This window comes from Podarcis bocagei (genome assembly GCF_964188305.1).
Source record: "Podarcis bocagei genome assembly, chromosome: 10".
Taxonomy (NCBI): domain Eukaryota; kingdom Metazoa; phylum Chordata; class Lepidosauria; order Squamata; family Lacertidae; genus Podarcis; species Podarcis bocagei.
Window position 1 is genome coordinate 52,957,040 of NC_138135.1, and position 20,169 is coordinate 52,977,208.

The 20,169-nt window shown below is 42.9% G+C and overlaps 1 protein-coding gene across 3 annotated transcripts in view; it reads right to left on the reverse strand.

Annotated features, from left to right (window-relative positions):
* Nucleotides 1–20,169, reverse strand: part of TMEM117 (transmembrane protein 117) — a 233,791-nt gene that overhangs the window by 90,907 nt on the left and 122,715 nt on the right. The gene's annotated exons all lie outside the window — the stretch shown is intronic.

Below are 20,169 nucleotides of genomic sequence, written 5' to 3' on the forward strand. Positions count from 1 at the left end.
ATGTGTGCTGTGAACCCCTTGTATCTCCTTTAATCCCTCCTTGTCCATGCGCCATTCTCCTCCAACCTGCTGACATCCCACACTTCCTTTAAAAAATATTTTTATTGGTTTTCAATATTGTTCCAATAACAGCCTCATTATAACAATTCCAGTTAATTTTATCCAATTAATACAATTATGAAAACCAATTATTAATATACCAAATGAAACAATTTAGTTAAAGTGGCCTCCTCACATGCTAGATTTGATGGCTCTCTCTTTGTTTTTCTTTTTATTTTCTGCGTTCCAAAATCTTAATAATTTCAATTACATTCCCTTCGAGATAATAATACTTTGTACAATGGCTACAATCTTATGGTTTCAATTCATGTTGATATATTAAGTAATTTACAAAGTTTCAAGTAAGACACTTAGTCTGTAATCTTTGTTCTTTCCTGTGTGTGATAATTTTTTTCTCCATGTTGTTGTCCCAACCATATATGTTGTTGTGTCTTTCATTCTTCCAACTGTTGATATTTCCCATCATGACTCGGGAGAAGTGGTTGTGTCACAGTTTTCCAAAAACCTCTGCGTCACTTCGTTCCATGATTGAGGAGCTTGTTAGAGACCCCTCTGTTCCAACAAATAAACTGTCCTCACCATTTTTTTTCCAACCTAGGAAGAACGGTCTGATTCCAAACTGCCAATGATTGATAGGAAAACCTCTGACCTTGCAGCTGGCAGATACTTTTCCTCCTTTCAGCTGAAAATTTATAATCAGTTATCTTTCCAGTTAGATTACATTCCAAATTGTCTCAGTCTCCTTCACATTCCTTTGAAAATAACGGAGAGTGGGGGTGGTTTTCTTCTATATTCCAAAATCTATATGAAGCCGCTGGGAGAGATCATCAGGGGGTTTGGGCTGGATGTTCATCAGTATGCAGATGATACCCAGCTCTACCTCTCTTTCAAATCAGAACCAGTGAAGGTGGTGAAGGTCCTGTGTGAGTGCCTGGAGGCAATTGGAGGATGGATGGCAGCTGACAGATTGAGGTTGAATCCTGACCAAACAGAAGTACTGTTTTGGGGGGGACAGGGGGCGGGCGGGTGTGGGGGACTCTCTGGTCCTGAATGGGGCAACTGTGCAGGTGGGAGTCAGTTTGGACTCACAGCTGTCCATGGAGGTACAGGTCAATTCTGTGTCTAGGGCAGCTGTCTACCAGCTCCAACTGGTACGCAGGCTAAGACCCTGCCTGCCCGCAGACTGTTTCGCCAGAGTAGTGCTCTGGTTATCTCCCGCTTGGACTACTGCAATGCACTCTATGTGGGGCTACCTTTGAAGGTGACCCGGAAACTACAACTAATCCAGAATGTGGCAGCTAGACTGGTGACTGGGAGCGGCCGTCGAGACCATATAACACCGATCTTGAAAGACCTACATTGGCTCCCAGTACATTTCTTAGCAGAATTCAAAGTGTTGGTGCTGACCTTTAAAGCCATAAATGGCCTTGGCCCAGTATACCTGAAGGAGCGTCTCCACCCCCATCATTTGGCCCAGACACTGAGGTCCACGCCAAGGGCCTTCTGGCGGTTTCCTCACTGTGAGAAGCAAAGGTACAGGGAACCAGGCAGAGGGCCTTCTCGGTAGTGGCTCCTGCCCTGTGGAATGCTCTCCCATCGGATGTCAAAGGAATAAACAACTGACGTTTAGAAAACATATGAAGTCAGCCCTGTTTAGGGAAGTGTTTTTTTTAATGACTGATATTTTAATGGATTTTTAATCTCCTGTTGGAAGCCGCCCAGGGTGGCTGGGGAAACCCAGCCAGATGGGCAGGATATAAGTAATACATTGTTGTTGTTGTCCTTTCAAAGAGTGTAACTCCCCCCCCCCCACTTTCTCTCTTTCTCCAGCCATCCCATACTTTCTGCTCCTTAAAACTGGAGATTCCCTGTTCTTTGAAAATCTGAATAGGAGAGCTACACTGATTATGATTTATCTTTAGCTACATGCTTCTATAGGTCACAACCGTCTGGATAGCTCAGTGGGCTAGAGCGTGGTGATGATAATGCCAAGGTTGCAGGTTTGATCCCTGTATGGGACTGCTGCATATTCCTGCATTGCAGGGGGTTGCACTACATCAGGCATCGGCAAACTTGGCCTTCCAGATGTTTTGGGACTACAACTCCCATCATCCCTGACCACTGGTCCTGTTAGCTAGGGATGATGGGAGTTGTAGTCCCAAAACATCTGGAGGGCCGAGTTTGCTGATGCCAGGATTAGATGATCCTCAGGATCCCTTCCAACTCTGCAATTCCATGGTTGTTTAACCAGGATCCATTTGCACAGTCCCATTTGAATTTGGATGAAGCAAAACTTGGCCACGAGTTGTTCTTCGGTGTTGCTATTGCTGCTGGCACTATAAGTGAACAAATTATATCCCATTTGGCATGTGGAATGGAAGTAAGTGGCATGTGAAGGGGTTCCTAGAAGATGGGCAGAAGCAGCAATGAAACCTGCGCTTGTTGTGACCTGGTGCTGTTGTCCAATTTTGAATGGATGACCACTAGAGAAAGGGTTACTGCCCCCCAACCAATGAACTGGCAGAGTGAGCAGGCTTGATTACCATTTGACTAACTGTGTCACTAAGCACAGCGGCACAACAGAGGGGTAGCACCTAATCAACCGAGATCAAAAAGAATAGAAGCAATGGCTGAAAAATGGAATTCATTGAAAGTGTGGGGTTTCCTTTCATGGAGCACCTATCGATTCCCATGCTTTTGATCTCTGTAGAGATCAACATGGGTCCACTGTTGTAATTCTCTGTGAATGCTTCTCTGTGGAGAGAGGACCTTTTAAGTTCCCTGTTCTGCAGTCCTTTGAATTTTCCTACCACTGAGAGAATAATCCCTGTGCTTCTTTCACAAGAAAACTTTGGCTACATTTGCTTTCGCAGAGAAACTATAAAGCCTGCCATCCAGCTTAGAGAATGAGCAACTGCCGCTGCCTCGACATTTCTGCAGCTGTGTTGTTTGGTTCCACCAAAATATTTCAGGGCCCGCTAAGTCTTGCCATGGAGGTTATATGCCATTGCTCCTACTGTATTAACCAGATCTCTGTCTCTAAGGACAGGTTTTCAAAAAGCATTTTAAAGTGCCTTTGACACACAGGAAATTATGGAACTGTTTGAAGACATGTTTCTGCATAGCAAGAAAATGGAGTTTTGAATGCTTTAAAAAAAATGCTTTGCCATACTTTAGTTTCCTGGATTGCAGGGGGCCAGACTTCCAACTCTACAGTTCTATGGTGAATGCACAATGATATGTGACTTAAAAGGTTTGCTGCAAGAGGCCCTAAGGAATGGCAAAATTCTTTGGATGTCATGGTGACTATAGTTCTATTGTTCTCCTTAATTGCATGAACAAAGAAGGCAGAGAAGGGTGTTAAAGATTGATTCAAGTGATCTAAAATATTCATAAAAACCCATCTAAAAATATCAAGATCTATGATACGACAATTCTAGGCAGTTACTATGGAAAAGAAGCCTAAGAAATCCAGATTCGGGAGCCATCATTTCGGAAGAGAATAGCCCTCTTACAATCAATGTGCTATGTACAAGCAACGTTCTAGTAACTCAAAACGTCAAAGTGGGCTTTGATTCCCAACCATAGACGTCAGCAGAAATGTCACAATTGGAGTTTGCATTACTTCAGACTGTTGGAAGGCCATCTAAATTCAAGATGACTGATTTGCCACATATGACCATGAAGACACACACAATTCTGTTCCAATCTAACTCGGAAGTGGCATCTAGAGAAATCCTGGCTTGGTACTCAACACTGCAGTCCAAGCAAGTGAAGCCTGCGAGTCCTCCCTAAAGAAGACCATATGCCACCTGTGATCTACTTTCCATTATTAATGCCAGTGAAAATTAAGCAGAGCAAAAATGAAAGAAACCCACACAATGTTTTCTTCTTTAAAAAAAAATGTGGGGGATGAAAAGGCCAGTATTAATTTTTAATCTGTATATTTCAACAGACCATCTGTTAATCAGCTCCCAATTTTATGGTTATTTAAGAAAAAAGGGGGAGAGGAATTAGAAATAAGAATCAATATTAGCCAATCCTATTTGATTGCCTCATCCTTAGAATGCTCAAAAGCCATAAGATGAGAGACAACTTGTTTTGACATTGTAAATTAATGAGCATGAAATAGCCCACTCTTCTGGGCCAGAGTTCAGGGTTATAAACATGAGACTCTGTCTGCAATCTGCAACATACTTCCTGGGAGTAAATCCTATTGAGCTCATTTAGACTTGTTTCTGAGTTGACACTCATAGGATTTCATTCTTAAGTGTAAAATGATGAAAGCAACTCCTTTTGCAAAAAGAAAAAAAGTGGAGTTAACTTGCAGATAAATACATTCACCTTTTCAGTTTTGAAATTCTAGCTGCTGGATGATTATAAGGACTCCATGTTCTGTTGGACGTGGGGAAAACGTGTTCAAGCATCTGTAGCATTTAAGCATATATTAATAATGTAATGAATCAGGCATCTGTAGCTCATAAAGCACTCGCTGTGTTATGAGATCTAAAGAGGCACGTCTGCTTTTATCTCAGACTATCTGAGTCTAACTTCAGCTGACAGTGAACCTTAAACAATTTACACTGCCTTGATTCTCCTGTAGTCTCCCGCTGCCCTTAAGCTTAAAGAACAGTTTGGGGATAGGTTTCCACCATAACTGTCTGCCACCCAAAGCAATGCCCACTTGAATCTTCCCCACTAAGAACAATGCTGACAGGCAAGCGCAATGGCACTATCATTGCTGGCTGAAATTAATTATAAAACATGGCAGGGGAAGAAAACTGAGTTAATGAAGGCGGGCAAACCATGTAGATGAAGAGTAAGGCTACTACCATGCCTGAAAGTTGAAGCTAACCATGGTTGCATGTACTTGGTAGCTATGATATATCTTCTAGCTCACCATCTCCCAGAAATATTCCGTGGCATACAGGGATGGTCAATCTCTCAGTTTTGGTTTCTCATCCCCCCCCCCAGTCTCAATTTCTGTTCTTCACACTTCCACATCACATTGCAAAAAAATCACAAGCAGATTTCGAATATGCACCTTTGTGTGTGTACGTGCGTGTGCATGCGCCATTTTTCAACTATACGCCTTTTTGCAAAGTGCTTATCTCTAATACACTGCCTTTTTGTATGTCAATGCATGCATTTGCTATGCACCCTTCCCCCTAATATATGCATTCTTGTACACATGGCTGGCAAACTGCCCTGCAAAAATGGAAGAAGTGGAAATTTCTAAGAACGGCTGTTTTGGTTCACATAGTGTTTTGGAAAGTGCAAATTAGGGAGGTTTGGCATTAAGTACAAACCTATTTGAATATCCCCTCCATCCATAGCAGCATATGAACATAGGAAGCTGCCTCAGGGACCATTAGTCCATCTACCCCAGTGCTGTCAACACTGACTGGCAGTGCCTCTCCAGACTGGAATCTTTCCCAGCCCTACGAGGGAATGGGAGGGATTTAACCTAGGTCTTTTTGCATGTAAAACATGTGTTCTCTGTTAGGCTATGATGTATTCCCATCCACATGTACTCTCAGAAAACTACACTAATTTGCCCTGTTGAAATTAATGAGGAATATTTGCTTGCACAAAGCCTGCAAAGTTAACTGAAGCCATTAGCGCTTATTACTGGGTGGCTACATGGGAAGTTCACGCAGCAAACTTTCGGTAGACCGCAAGATTATTAAGCTCCCTCGTTTCAAAAGCACCCCATTGTGCTGCCTGAGGAGATACCTCCACAACTTGGAGCAACTTCAGAAGCACCAATCAGTGCTGCGGCATGAGCAATAGCTATCAGAAAACAAAGCCCAAGTTCTGGTGCATGCTGGCAAGTCCTTGCACAGACCTGAAGGAGTCCTTGAGAGCATGACTTATTTCTACAGTGAAGGCATGACTAATAAATGTCAAATATAGAACTGTGTGCACTGAGAACAAGTAGGAATGTCTCTGTACTTTTCCTTTGTTCTAAGAACACTTAGTATCAGCTGGATGCCTAGACCATTCAACAGCAATCAGTTAGCCAAATTTCTTATTCATCTATACCATGCTTTGAAAGTAAATATTTCTGGCCTAAGAAGAAGTATTTATAGCATTAAATAGCTCTTAAGAACACAGCTCTAGTTGACAGTCACACAGAAGCATCCCTTGATCTGCAGACCCTTTTGGAAAGTCCTCTGGGCCCAGGCAGTTAATGATATAGTTCACTCTGGGACATAGAGAGATGGAGTTGGAGAGAGAGAGAGAGAGAGAGAGCTCGCAGAAAAGGCTACAGATAGATTCAGATAATAAGGCAGAAAATACCCCTCCAAAAATCAGCGGAATGTAATTTCTACTTCTACAGTGGTACCTTGGTTTTCAAACATAATCTGTTCCAGAAGACTGTTAGAGTTCTGAAACGTTTGAAAACCAAGGCGCAAAGTGTGGTCTGCAAATATAATAGAGACAATTGAGAAAAATAACATATACACTCAGCGGAAGCCATTCAACTTCTAAGGCGCATTCAAAAACGGAATCATTTACTTCTGGGTTCACAGCGTTTGAGTTCTGAAATGTTCATCAACGGATACGTTCGAAAACTGAGGTACCACTGCACTTGCATTTAGCAACTGAAAATCCCAGGAATAAAGGTAAAGGACTGGACCATTAGGTCCAGTCACAGACGACTCTGGGGTTGTGGAACTCATCTTGCTTTACTGGCCGAGGGAGCCAGCGTACAGCTTCTGGGTCATTTGGCCAGCATGACTAAACTGCCAACCTTCTGATCGGCAAGCCCTAGGCTCAGTGGTTTACCAGGAATAGCCAATGTTTAAAATCCAACAAGGCAATGTTGCTCTCTCGGATAGAGACATGTGACTGTCCAAGACTTCCTAACCTAACACCCTCTCTCCCTCCTTCAGCCACCAGGTTCTCTCTCAAAATTGCACTCCCTTGCAGTATTAGGGATTCACAGAGAAGGGAAGTGCTGTCTGTGGTGTTGATGTCGTGACCTGTGGAGAAGAAACCCACGTGCGTGTAAAACGTGGCAAGTGTCGGTATTCCAAAGTGCTTTTTAATTGTTAGAACACCTTCGGCCTACTTCCATCAATGATGAACTACAGGTCAGAAATGTTTTGCTTTGAAATTGCCTGGACATTTGATGTTTATCTCTTTGGGAAGAAATAAATTAATGCTTTGATTCAATGAGTGTAGCATTATAAAACCAGCTACAACTGGCAAGCTGAGGACTACAACCTGGAGCTGGGGTGGCAGGCTGGATCTGACCAGAGGGCTGGATCCAGAAGTGCCTAACCCTTTGTGGGCTCACCTGCCCCTCAATTTCCTGACATGGTTTAGCGTTCAAATAGAAAAAGGCTTCCTTTGCATCCACAGCTTGAATTCAAGTCATTCTTCCTTTGCAACCCCAGCCTGAATTGATTGAATCCAAGCCGCAGCTGCAAGGGAAACATTTCCCCCCTTGCAGCTGGTGCTTTCTAAATTTAATGCATCTTGCTGTAGCCATGCAGAGCAACAAAAAAAGGTGCCCAATTTTTTAAAAATGTTAAATTTTGGCTGCAAAGAAAGAATCAGTGCGTTCCTGATTTTTCCTTTGCAAGCATCCTGAACTTTCCCAGTGCTGATGTCTTATAATGTCAGGCATGGGACTGGTGGGAATGGTCCACTCCATATGGCCAGGAGTTTCCCCAGTTACTGCCCTAGAGAATGTGTGGTCTGCAAACATTCATGACATTGTGCATATAGAATGTGGTGACTGAAGTAGTTGAAGAGAACTTGCATGATGGAACAACCACCCAGAAGTAAACCTGATTTCTCAAGAATTTACTTACGTTTTTTGTTGTTATTGTTATATATTTAATTATACCCAGCCTTTTCCCCTGATAGGACTCAAGGCAGCTTACAGATTAAACATACTTACCAATTTATATTTAGATCCCACCTAGATCAAGGAACCCAAGGTTGCATAGATGTAGTTCTGAGTTGGTCCCACACACAGGGTGTTCCTAATCTAGAACCCTTGTAAACTGCTTTGAGGTTCATGGAACAAGGTGGATTAGATGCCTTAGCTATCCAAAACACCTGTGGTCCTCCAAAGGTTGTTGTTGTTAGGAGCATCCTACTCTCGTGTAGGACCTTGGTAGAGACACATGCCTGACTGGCATGTTCTCTCCCTCCTGGTCGATCGTTTGGGAGCTTCAAAAGCTTTCTTCAGCCCGAACATCACAGCGACTGATGCCAAAAGGCATTAGCACGCTTAGGGATCCGCAGAGTATTCTCAGTTTGCATAACAGAACTCAGTAGCACAGCATTTTGGCTAACAATCTCATGACTGCAATCACGGAGCAGGAATCTTAACAGTTGTAGTACAATGGCTATTGTCCTTGGTCCTTGATCATGGTGGCTGAGGCTAATAAGAACTAGAGTCCAATAACACCTGGAGAGCTATAAATTCCCCACTGATGTCCCAAAAGATGACAGTAGTGAATTGCCTTGAACGTAATCCTGTGGTACAGCAGCGAAGACGTTGATATTTTCCATTGGCACTACCCAGCTCAGTCTATGGTACACTGGCATAAGTGTAATACTCTTTCAAATGAGCAAATCTCACCATGAGACATTTTTAGGCACAAGTCACTGGCGATTGTACTCTCATAAAAACAAGGCTGTGAAGTGATGCTAAAGGCATTCCATTTCTGGATGAAAAGTTTATATAAGCAGGCAGGTCCTGAATTTTTTTTAAAAAATAAAATCTGACCCATAGCCTTAGTGGGACATATGACATTATATACTGAAATATTTAAGGTTGCTCTCAAGTTGTTTGGCACTGGGTCTATTGTTAACATATATTGGGGGGGGACACTTAACAACAGAGGTGTAGCCTTTAAAAAATTAACTCATTCCACTTAGTATTATTGATCCCCATGCAAGCTCCACTGATATAATTACAGACTACAAAAGCAGCAGGGCTTGGTGGATTGTGCCTTCAGTTCCAGGAATACACTGAATCGTAATAAGCACTTGCAAGAAGCAAGTTTATTGCTTGTTGAATTTTATTCAATTTTCAAAGTGTTGTCTCCAAGGCACTTTCTGGAAATTACTTATTATACATGCTAGAAGGATGCAATCTCCTACTGAATGATCAATTATTTCAATTGTATGCTTTAAAAGAATGATATTCAAGTAGGGGATATTATTCAAGAGTAGAAAAAAGATAGGAAATATTCTGCCCACACACCCAAACTATCAAACAGCTGATCTTTTTCATCTCGTAGCTCAAGCATTTATTTTAAGTCCTATCATCAGATCAGTGTCAGGTCACTTGCAGTTAAATTGGCCGACACAGTGGTAGTCATTAAAGAGATGCATTCAATAAAGAAAAAAATCCAATTACCTTTTGCATTAGAGGAATCAAATTCATTTTCTGATGCTCATGAAGGACAGTCATTTGCGGATGCTGGTACATCAAAGAAAGTACTTGACATTGTCACAATATACCAAACAATAACATGGTGGTCTTGTTTGGACAAAAAGAATGTGATCATTGTCATTCCAACAATTTGTTCTGGCTTCTACCACTGTGTGTGTGTGTGTGTTGGGGGGCGAGTGAAACCACACTTTTTAACGTGGTAATTTAGTTAATTAGCAATAAGTAGGCACCTATAACAGCAACTTTTTGTTCAACCTACAACTGCTATTCACATGATATTCTTCATCATGATATTCCTTCCTAATGAAATATATTATCCTTTACTCTTCTCATTCTGCTTGTTCAGGTTCCCCTGCAGTGCATTGGACAGTATCCAACTCTCTTGTCCTGTCAGCACAAGGATTTTTGCTTGTGCAATGGGACTTCCCCCCATCTTCTCTCCCCATGCCCTCCCAATATCGCCATTGTAGAGATGGGACCATTATCGCCATTGTAGAGATGAGACCATTACTTAACACTACCTTGAATACAAGCCAAAAGCTAGCATTTCATTGGACCTCTTCTTGGCCTTTGTCCTGCTCGGCTTTCATGATCAAAAAGTAAACAGATTCTGTTTTGTTTTTTAATGTGAATTTGTTCAATTGCACCCATTAATCTAGAGACACGTGTGTGTGTGTGTGTGTGTGTGTGTGTGTGTGTGTGTGTGTTTGCGCTAATTTATTTTAGAAGACAAATGTAAAACAACCTCACCGTACCAGGATCAATTTCATCATCAAATCCCTTACCCACTTTTGCAGCACAATGAACCTATTCTTTTTACAGTACAGTAGGGGTGATGGTGGAAGATCAGTACTTGATGGTTTTTAAAAAATAACATTAAAAAATCCTTAGTGGCAGGGAAAGGTAAAAAGCAGGTATATAATGCAGGAAATGTGGAAATTAGCTCCAAAGCAGAGAGAGAGAAAGCACAGGGTGAATGAACTGGGACAAGATTGCTGGTTCAGATGTACCCCAGTCGTATATCTCAGAAATCCAGTTTAGTCAACAGTCTGTTTAGTAAACAGATCTGTTTAGTAAACAGTCTTCTGTGTTTGATCGGACTAGGAAACGGTGGAGCCTATAATGCAGGAGGTGTGCAATCTAATGTACAAGATAATGTGACTGACAAGAGAGAGAAAAGAGGAGATCATATATTGTTTTCTTGTAAAGCTTAGAAATGTCACTGTACTAATTGTGTTAGCTTATACAGTGGTACCTCGGGTTATGAACTTAATTTGTTCTAGAGGTCCCTGAAACTGTTCTTAACCTGAGGTACCACTTTAGCTAATGGGGCCTCCCGCTGCCGCCGCGTGATTTCTGTTCTCATCCTGAAGCAAAGTTCTTAACCTGAGGTACTATTTCTGGGTTAGCGCAGTCTGTAACTTGAAGCATCTGTAACGTGAGGTACCACTGTAATGGCTGAATGCAAAAAAACAAAAAACAAAACTTAGGCTCTCTTTGTGCATAACTATGATCTATCAGAGGAAACAGAGTACTTCAAAATTACACAGCGCACATTGATTCATGTTTGTTGTTCTTCAAAGGCACAAAGGGCACAGTCAAATCTGTACTCAGTGAAAATAGAAAATTAGCATTTCATGCACTTCCACGAAGGACCACAACATCTATTTTTCAAAACACACTCTAGAAAGGCAATCTAAAATTCTTCAGCAGGTCATTGCTCTTTCTCATTAGGAAAAGCTTAAAATACAGTAATTTATTATCAGTACAGGTTTTGTAGGAGCTCCCACAAAATCAACTATTTTCTAGGAAGTGGATTCTAGTATACATTATAGAGTATTCTCTCCATGGTTATGATGGCGTATGTATTATCGAATGCTACAGCTTTGTAGGATTATAAGAGATAACATAGGATGACACCATAATATTATGAAGCTGTTTTTGCAGTGGCTGATCATAGGTTGTATGACAAAAGTCATACACTGAGTCGACACAAGTCTCTTTGACCCAGCGTCTCTCAGTGGAACAGCGAGGGAGAAAATTCCAGAAATCCCCCCTTCTCTCTGAGGACTCCCCAAACAGAGGGTTAGGAAGCCCTTCAGAACAGTATGGGAAGTTCACAGGATCTGCTAGCGATAAGGAAACTGGTCTCTCTTATTATTCTAGTGGTGGAACCCTCCATGGGATCAAATAGGTTTTTAACAGCAGAGAGCTACCATGTTCTATGTACCACTGTACCATATACGATTCCCTGAATTCCCACTTGTGATGGATTTCAGGAAGTGGGAATTCTGTAACCACACAGCAAATTGGATGTCAGATGGCGAAGAACTATATTCCCAAAGTCAACTTATATTGAGAACCAATCTGGTCTGATGGGAAGAATGTTAGATTTCAACATGGGAAACACTGGATTAAAATCCACTTCATCTGAGTTGCGTTGTAAACATTCCTACAAAGTTCTTGCCTACAATGTTAGACACAATGCCTTATTGTTCCCTGCTTACATGAATTAAGTTGCTGGCTACTCATTAAAATGTACCTTTGCCTTAGATATTCACAGAATGACCTACAATTAAGCTATGTATTTAAAGAAGTCCAGCTTCTCATAAAAAGAAACAGGGGGTTTCCCCCCCACACTGCCACACAGTCAGATTTTTATTAGATTTGCTGCTTGTAATTTCTAGACAGTTATTACTATTCCTGTGTTCATAGCAGATATGTACAATCTTTGCTTTACAGCTGCTCTTGTTTGTCATCTCAGCTTACTTGATTAAGCTTTTTTAATCAGTGTTTTGCATAGGATTGTGCACCTTCTGTTGGAAATCATGCTTGGCTGGTATTTAGTAAAAGCAATTGACTGATGTTTTATCTAGGCATGCCCTTTCCTGATCCTACCTCTTAGAATCAACAGTTTTTAACACTGACTTTTCCTTATTTACTGTGCTATAATATAGACCTGACAGTCATTTTTAAATCTTTCCGTAATGATGTTGGTAAGCAGCTCCTGATGATGCCATTAAGCTGTTTACATCTAGCATTTAGCTTAATGCTTTAGAGAATTGCAGGATTTGACTGCCTTTTTAAAACTTGTCTTTCAGCCTGATTCAATGAGCGCAGGGATATTTAGGTTCGGGTAGAACATTGCCTGCGATGCAAGGCAAAGTCACGTGTGGCACTGTATTGCCATTATAATGTTGCCACATCTAATTTGGGACATTATGATGGCACAGCACTATGCAATGGTGCTCTCATGTTCAGTGTGTGGTAGCACACAACACTGTTACCTAGAGGGGAAATATTACTGTAGATATTTTCCAAGTGCCCTTCATTTATCATTGCAGGGTGGTGTGTAACAACATTACAATCACATACAATGTAACACATACAATATTCTGTGAACCGCCCTGAAATCCCCAGATATAGGGCGGTATATAAATTTAATCATCATCCTCAACAACAACAATACAGGAGTGAATAGCCTTTTCTGGACACATTGTCCCACAGCAACCTCCGAGCTTCACACATCAAAGTGTTTGTGGTGGAAATATAAAAGTGCTCATGGCTAGTCCTGGTCAGTTGTCCGGCGTCAGAGGATCCAACCTCCCACGGTAGGTTGCCAGGAATGGATAAGACAAGGAAAGTTCTTACCAATGCTTTTTATTCAATATTCACAGAGAGAGGCTTAGAAATACAGTCTCTTGTAGCAAAGGTGTTGCTCTGAGTGAAACCCCATCCCCTCTATCTCTCTCACTTCCTCATGAGTCATCGCTATAGGTGTTGAAAAATGCCTTTTGCCTTTGAGATCTCTGCTCTCCTATTTTCAATGCCCGCCATAGGAGGATAGGGTAGGAGGAGGAGTTACGCTAAGACCAGACCATGTCATTACCGAGGAAGCAGGCTTAGTCGTTGTCTGAGGACTATACCTGCCTCCAGGTCTGGTCCTGACCGGAAGGATACTGGAATCAACAAGGGAAACCCATATGACCTGAAAGTGTTGCTGTGCAATGCCAGGTCAATGATGAATAAAACCACTGCCATCCACGACCTGATTGTGGATGGAGGATTTGACCTGGCATGTGTGACAGAGACCTGGTTGGATTAAGCAGATGGGCCTGTCCTTGCTGCTGCTTGTCCACCAGGTTTCTCTTACGCACAGCAACCCAGGCCTTCTGGGCGGGGAGGGGGGGTTGCAGTGATTTTTAAGAAGTCATTAGTTTGCACCAGGCATCCTATTGGAAAGACCCAGTTCTCTGAGTGCATGTTCTGGAAGTTGGGCAATAGGGGCAGTACAGGATTCCTATTGGTGTACCAACCTCCCCGCTGCACCAAGGATTCCCTGCCCGAGCTGCTTCAGGTCGTGGCGGATGTCCTCCTGGAGACACCTAGTTTGGTTGTCCTAGGGGCTTTTAACATCCATGCCGACACAACCTTACAAGGGGCCGCTCGGGACTTCGTAGAAAGCACGGCCTCCATGGGGCTGTCCCTGAATAAGTCTGGCCCAACTCAGAGCCATGGGCATGCCTTAGACCTGGTGTTCACCTCTATGGATGTTGGTGATCTGACACTAAGTAAAAGCGAAACCAAAGAAGTGCCATGGTCAGATCACTTCCTGGTGCAACTGGACTTCTCCGCGACCCTTCTCCTCTGCAGGGAGGTGGGACCGATTCAGATGGTCTGCCCCAGCCACTTAATGGATCCAAATGGTTTCCAGAGAGTGGTAGGGGATGTTTTATCCCATGTTGATGGCCTTTCAGCTGATTCCCTGGTGGCCCGCTGGAATGTGGAGTTAACCAGAGCTATTGACTGTTTGGCTCCAAAGCACCCTCTCTGATTGCATGGAGCCCGGACAGCCCCGTGGTTTTCCACGGATCTGAGGGCAATGAAACAATCGTTGAGACGGCTAGAGCGCCGGTGGTGGATAACCCATTCTGAATCTGACCGGACACGGGTTAGAGCTCAATGTCGAGCCTACCAAGTGGCGATAGCAACGGCGAAGAAGACTTTCTTCACCGCCTCTATTGCATCAGCGGAAAACAGCAGCAGGAGACTCTTTCAGGTGGTGCGCAATTTAGCGGAACCACCTGCTCCATCAGGGCCCAGTAGGGGCAACATGATCTCCTGCAATGACTTTGTAAAGTTTTTTGCAGATAAAATCGCTCAGATTCGAGAAGAGGTAGACTCCACCGTGGGAGCAGGGCCGGGGCGGGAGAGTGCTAGAGTCCTGTCTAGTCAAGTTGTGTGGGATCAATTCCAATCTGTTACCCCCGAGGATGTGGACAGGCTGCTTGGACGAGTGAAACCAACCACTTGTCTCCTTGATCCTTGCCCATCCTGGCTTATAAAAGCTAGCCGGGAAGGACTGGGCGATGGGCTTTGTGGGGTGGTGAATGCTTCCCTCCATGAGGGAGCCTTCCCAGACTCGCTGAAAGAGGCGGTTATTAAACCGCTTCTTAAAAAACCATCTTTAGATGCAGCCACGATAGCCAACTATTGCCCAGTCTCAAATCTTCCATACTTGGGCAAGGTGATTGAGCGAGTGGTTGCTGAACAACTCCAGGCACGCCTGGAAGAAGCGGACCATTTGGATCCCTTCCAGTCGGGATTCAGGCCTCATCATGGGACTGAAACTGCCTTGGTCGCACTGGTTGATGATCTGCGGCGGGCTAGGGACAAAGGTGAGAGCTGTTTCCTAGTTCTGCTGGATCTCTCAGCGGCGTTTGATACCATCGACCATAACATCCTTCTGGACCGTCTTGAGGGGCTGGGAGCTGGGGGCACTGTTATACAGTGGTTCCGCTCCTTCCTCCTGGGCCGTGTTCAGAAAGTGGGGGGGGGATGAGTGTTCAGACCCCTGGGCCCTCACTTGTGGGGTGCCTCAGGGTTCTGTCCTCTCCCCCATGCTTTTCAACATCTACATGAAGCCGCTGGGAGAGATCATCAGGGGATTTGGGCTGGGTGTTCATCAGTATGCGGATGATACCCAGCTCTACCTCTCTTTCAAATCAGAACCAGTGAAGGCAGTGAAGGTCCTGTGTGAGTGCCTGGAGGCGGTTGGAGGTTGGATGGCGGCTAACAGATTGAGGTTGAATCCTGACAAGACAGAAGTACTGTTTTTGGGGGACAGGAGGCGGGCAGGTGTGGAGGATTCCCTGGTCCTGAATGGGGTAACTGTGCCCCTGAAGGACCAGGTGCGCAGCCTGGGAGTCATTTTGGACTCACAGCTGTCCATGAAGGCACAGCTCAAATCTGTGTCCAGGGCAGCTGTTTACCAGCTCCATCTGGTACGCAGGCTGAGACCCTATCTGCCTGCGGACTGCCTCGCCAGAGTGGTGCATGCTCTGGTTATCTCCCGCTTGGATTACTGCAATGCGCTCTACGTGGGGCTACCTTTGAAGGTGACCCGGAAACTACAACTAATCCAGAATGCGGCAGCTAGACTGGTGACTGGGAGCGGCCGCAGAGACCACATAACACCGGTCTTGAAAGACCTACATTGGCTCCCAGTACGTTTCTGAGCACAATTCAAAGTGTTGGTGCTGACCTTTAAAGCGCTAAATGGCCTTGGTCCAGTATATCTGAAGGAGCGTCTCCACCCCCATCGTTCTACCCGGACACTGAGGTCCAGCACCGAGGGCCTTCTGGCAGTTCCCTCACTGCGAGAAGCCAAGTTACAGGGAACCAGGCAGAGGGCCTTCTCGGTAGTGGCGCCTTCCCTGTGGAACACCCTCCCACCAGATGTCAAAGAGAACAACAACTACCAGGCTTTTAGAAGACATCTGAAGGCAGCCCTGTTTCGGGAAGCTTTTAATGTTTGATGTATTATAGTATTTTAATATTCTTTTGGAAGCCGCCCAGAGTGGCTGGGGACGCCCAGCCAGATGGGCGGGGTATAAATAATAATAATAAATAATAATAATAATAATAATAATAATAATAATAATAATAATAATAATAAATAATAATAATAATTTATTATTATTATTATTATTATTATTATTATTATTATTATTATTATTATTATTATATTCTGGGAGGGGGGTCTGGAATGCTTTCTAAAGACACTGAGTCTGTCAGCTGTCTTTCCCCTTCTCCTCCTCCTCCTCCTCCTCCTCCTCCTCTCCCATTTTTTCCCAGCTTTTCTCCTCATCTGCCTCTGAGCTGTGACCTCCCTCAACCCCCTGCTGTAATTCTGAACTGTCTCCTTCTTCTCTGGAAGGGTCAGGCTGGGGAGGCGGCCTCCACCATTCCTCCTTTGCCCAGTCCCTGACAGCAATGTATCAATACATCGTCCAGGATCAGTTTGAGGGTCAGATTGCAATGGCATTTTGACCCAGCAGTATATCATAGGTGGGACTTGCTGGCCAGCTGCACCTTAGTGGCCAGCTGCTTCCTTCCTCCCTGCACCGGGCACTGGTGGCTGCAGGGGCGGCTTCACCCCAGTGCCTCATGGGGCCAGAGCCAGTGCTCCTTCCTTTTCAACACCTTTAGGCGACAGGCAAAAACGTTCCATTTTAGCCAGGCCTTTAGATGTTATTGAGTGTTGTTTTTATTTTGATTATATCCTGTGTGTGTGTGAGAGAGAGAGAGAGTATAGTGGTTTTAGATTTTGTTCTGTGAAGTGCCCTGAGACCTCCGAGTATAGGGCGGTATATAAATTCTAATAATAATAATAATAATAATAATAATAATAATAATAATAATAATAATAATAATAATGTATCACTATATTGCAGTGTTTAGCTGATGCTGAATCACAGTGTTGAAAACCTGATATCACCCAACTCTACTCATGGCCAGAGCGCAAAAGTGGATGTGGCCAAAATGTTATTCCCACCTCCCAAAGGATAATTGATTCCAAAACCTTTTTGGAATCACGAAATCTCATCAGCGAAGCTTCATGAGTCACAAAAAACCCAGTGGCACCACGGTAGGAGAGTTATAGAAGCAATCCATAAATGTATCTATGCAATTTTTTAAAAAGTCTTGGAAGGGGCTCGTTGGGGAACTACACTTCATATAAAACCACGAACAGTAGTGTGCCCAAACCAACCTAGATTTAAAACCAACAAATGTTGGAGAGCAGGGGATTGCAACATGCCTGGAAGTCAAGACCAAAGCAAATTGGATCCCAACACCTGATTCAGCAAAAGTGGCTGCTATGAGAATTAGAGGATAAGAGGGAAGGAATGGGGGACAACCTATCTATCAGATAAGGATTCCGAAAACAGCACAGCCAATTACATCTATGCAGTCCTACATGTCTAATATGTATCACAAAAGTTTTAAAGTGAAACCACAGCTATTGGGCAGTTTGGGGCATAGATTCCCCTCACTGGTGCGACACTCTGTTCTGTCACGGTCACGCCTATCTGTAGGGTCAGAGGCATGAAGCTTTTGAGTCGCTTCCTTTTTTCAAGAATAAACACTGGCATTTAAGTGCGTTCTCAGGTTCCCTTGCAGCCACTGCCTTCCTTCAGGAAATTCATGAGGCAGAGATGCTATGACCTTTAAATGGCCCCTTGAAACTTTTATGTATACCCAAGCTTTCCTGGGCTTTGGGTCTTAATTTTTAATGTTTTTGTTTTGTACACTGCACGGTTTTATTTGTGCTACACAGCTGCTTTAGGGTTTTATCTCGTTTTTATCTAGTTTTTCAGGACGTTTTCCTGAATGTTGCTGTTGTATTTTTATTTAAACATCTTGGAGATTTTTTTATATCATATTTAATAAAATAAATACATAAATAATTAACCCTCTGCCCCTGCCTTCTCCCCATTATTGTCCTGGCCAGCATGAGCGTATAGACCTTCATAGATAAATAGATATTTGCATCAGCCACTAGCTTTTGCAATTTGACTATAAAATACAAACATACATAAACAGCTAAGCAGCTAAAATTACAGTGGCTCCAACCACCAGTCTTTCCAGGCCCTGGTTTAGGACTGCATACCCGCCAACATTTCTCTGATGAAAACAGGAACGTCCTATTCCATTATTATTATTATTATTACTACTATCACTATTATTTTATTAATACCCTACTTATCTGTCTGGGTTGCCTCAGCCACTCTGGGCAGCTTTCAGCATATATAAAAACATAATAAAACACTGAAAAACTTCCCTATACAGGCTGCTTTCAGATGTCGTCTAAAGGTTGGCTCGGGGGTTGCATAACTCCATACCCTCCAACATTTCTCCAGTGAAAATAGGGGCATCCTACCAAACCCTCCAACATTTCTCTGATGAAAATAGGGACATCCTATGGAAAAGCGGGACATTCCAGGATCAAATCAGAAACTGGGATGGCTTCTGTAAATCTGGGACTGTCCCTGGCAAATAGGGACACTTGGAGGGCCTAGGATTGCTTTGCCTGACTACATCTACAGTTGGCATTCACACAATCCAACAGTAAATCATCAAAGACTGTGTCTACAAGCAAAAGTCAAAGCTCTTTCAAACCACAGATGCCCATATACTGGTTGCAGCATCTTATATATTCTTAAAAAACCAATTCATAACAATAAATTGCCTGAAACTGTTTACTTATTTTCCATGGAATTTACTTCAAAGTAGAAATACTTCATATTTCAGTGCCAGCTTGAAATATTAAAAAGCACTACTGGTATATAACAAGACCGTCACACTTTAATTTGGTATTAACTGACAGCAGAAAGTTTGTTTTATAATGGCTAGGAAACAATCAAATATTAAGGGGAAAAACTTGTCATGAGTTACTTTTCTCTGTATCAGTAATATTCATCAGCAGATTTCCTGTTGCCATCTGTGCCTACAAAGAACCAAAAAGCCCAACAACAACAAAAACCCAACAATGGAGGAACTAACACCTAATTAATTTTTTTTTGAAGGTACTACTGCAGCACAGATTAGATTCAAACTTTCTCTTACAAATATTTTTAATAACTGATTAAAAAACACACAAATATATTATTTCTGTTGTCAAATGCACACACAAACACACACACACACACACACACACAGTGTCAAAACTATATTTTTAGCCATGGAATCTACTAAAGCCCACACCACTTTGCTTTTTATTTATGTTGGCAAATGAAAGAGAAGAAATCTCGGGGAGCTGAGCTTCTCTCACAGTGCTTCAAAGCCTCTGTTCCTACACAGCTGTTCCTTCTATCATGAGGTTTTGGTTTTTTTAAATGTTTATTCTACTGGGTTTATATTGATCTCCGCAGTAGCTGAACCTTAATTGTCTCAGGTTTTACTCTTATAAACAAGCCATCGAATATTGTGGAAATGCAATTTAAAGACTACAGCAGAGATAGTTGAGAACAGAAGAACCATCATTTTTGATAAGACCAAAGGCCGATCTAATCCTGCATCCCAAAGTGGCCAACTAAATGCTTTCAGGAAGCTCACAAGACGAACATGAAGATAATAGCCCTCTTTCACTGTTGACACCCAGTAACTGCAAGTAGAATGTAACTATAGTTACTAATAGCCACTGATATGCATTTATCGACTCCCCCTTTAAAACTATCTAAGATATGTCTGAGTCTTACAGTTAAGTTTGACTCTTCTAGCACCAATTAAGGACAATCCAATTGCTTGTCACACAAGCTATCACAGGTCAGAACCCCAGCGGACTCTGGCCTATGAACACTTATAGCACAGGAAATGCACTAGTTAAGGTGTCACAAGAGTAT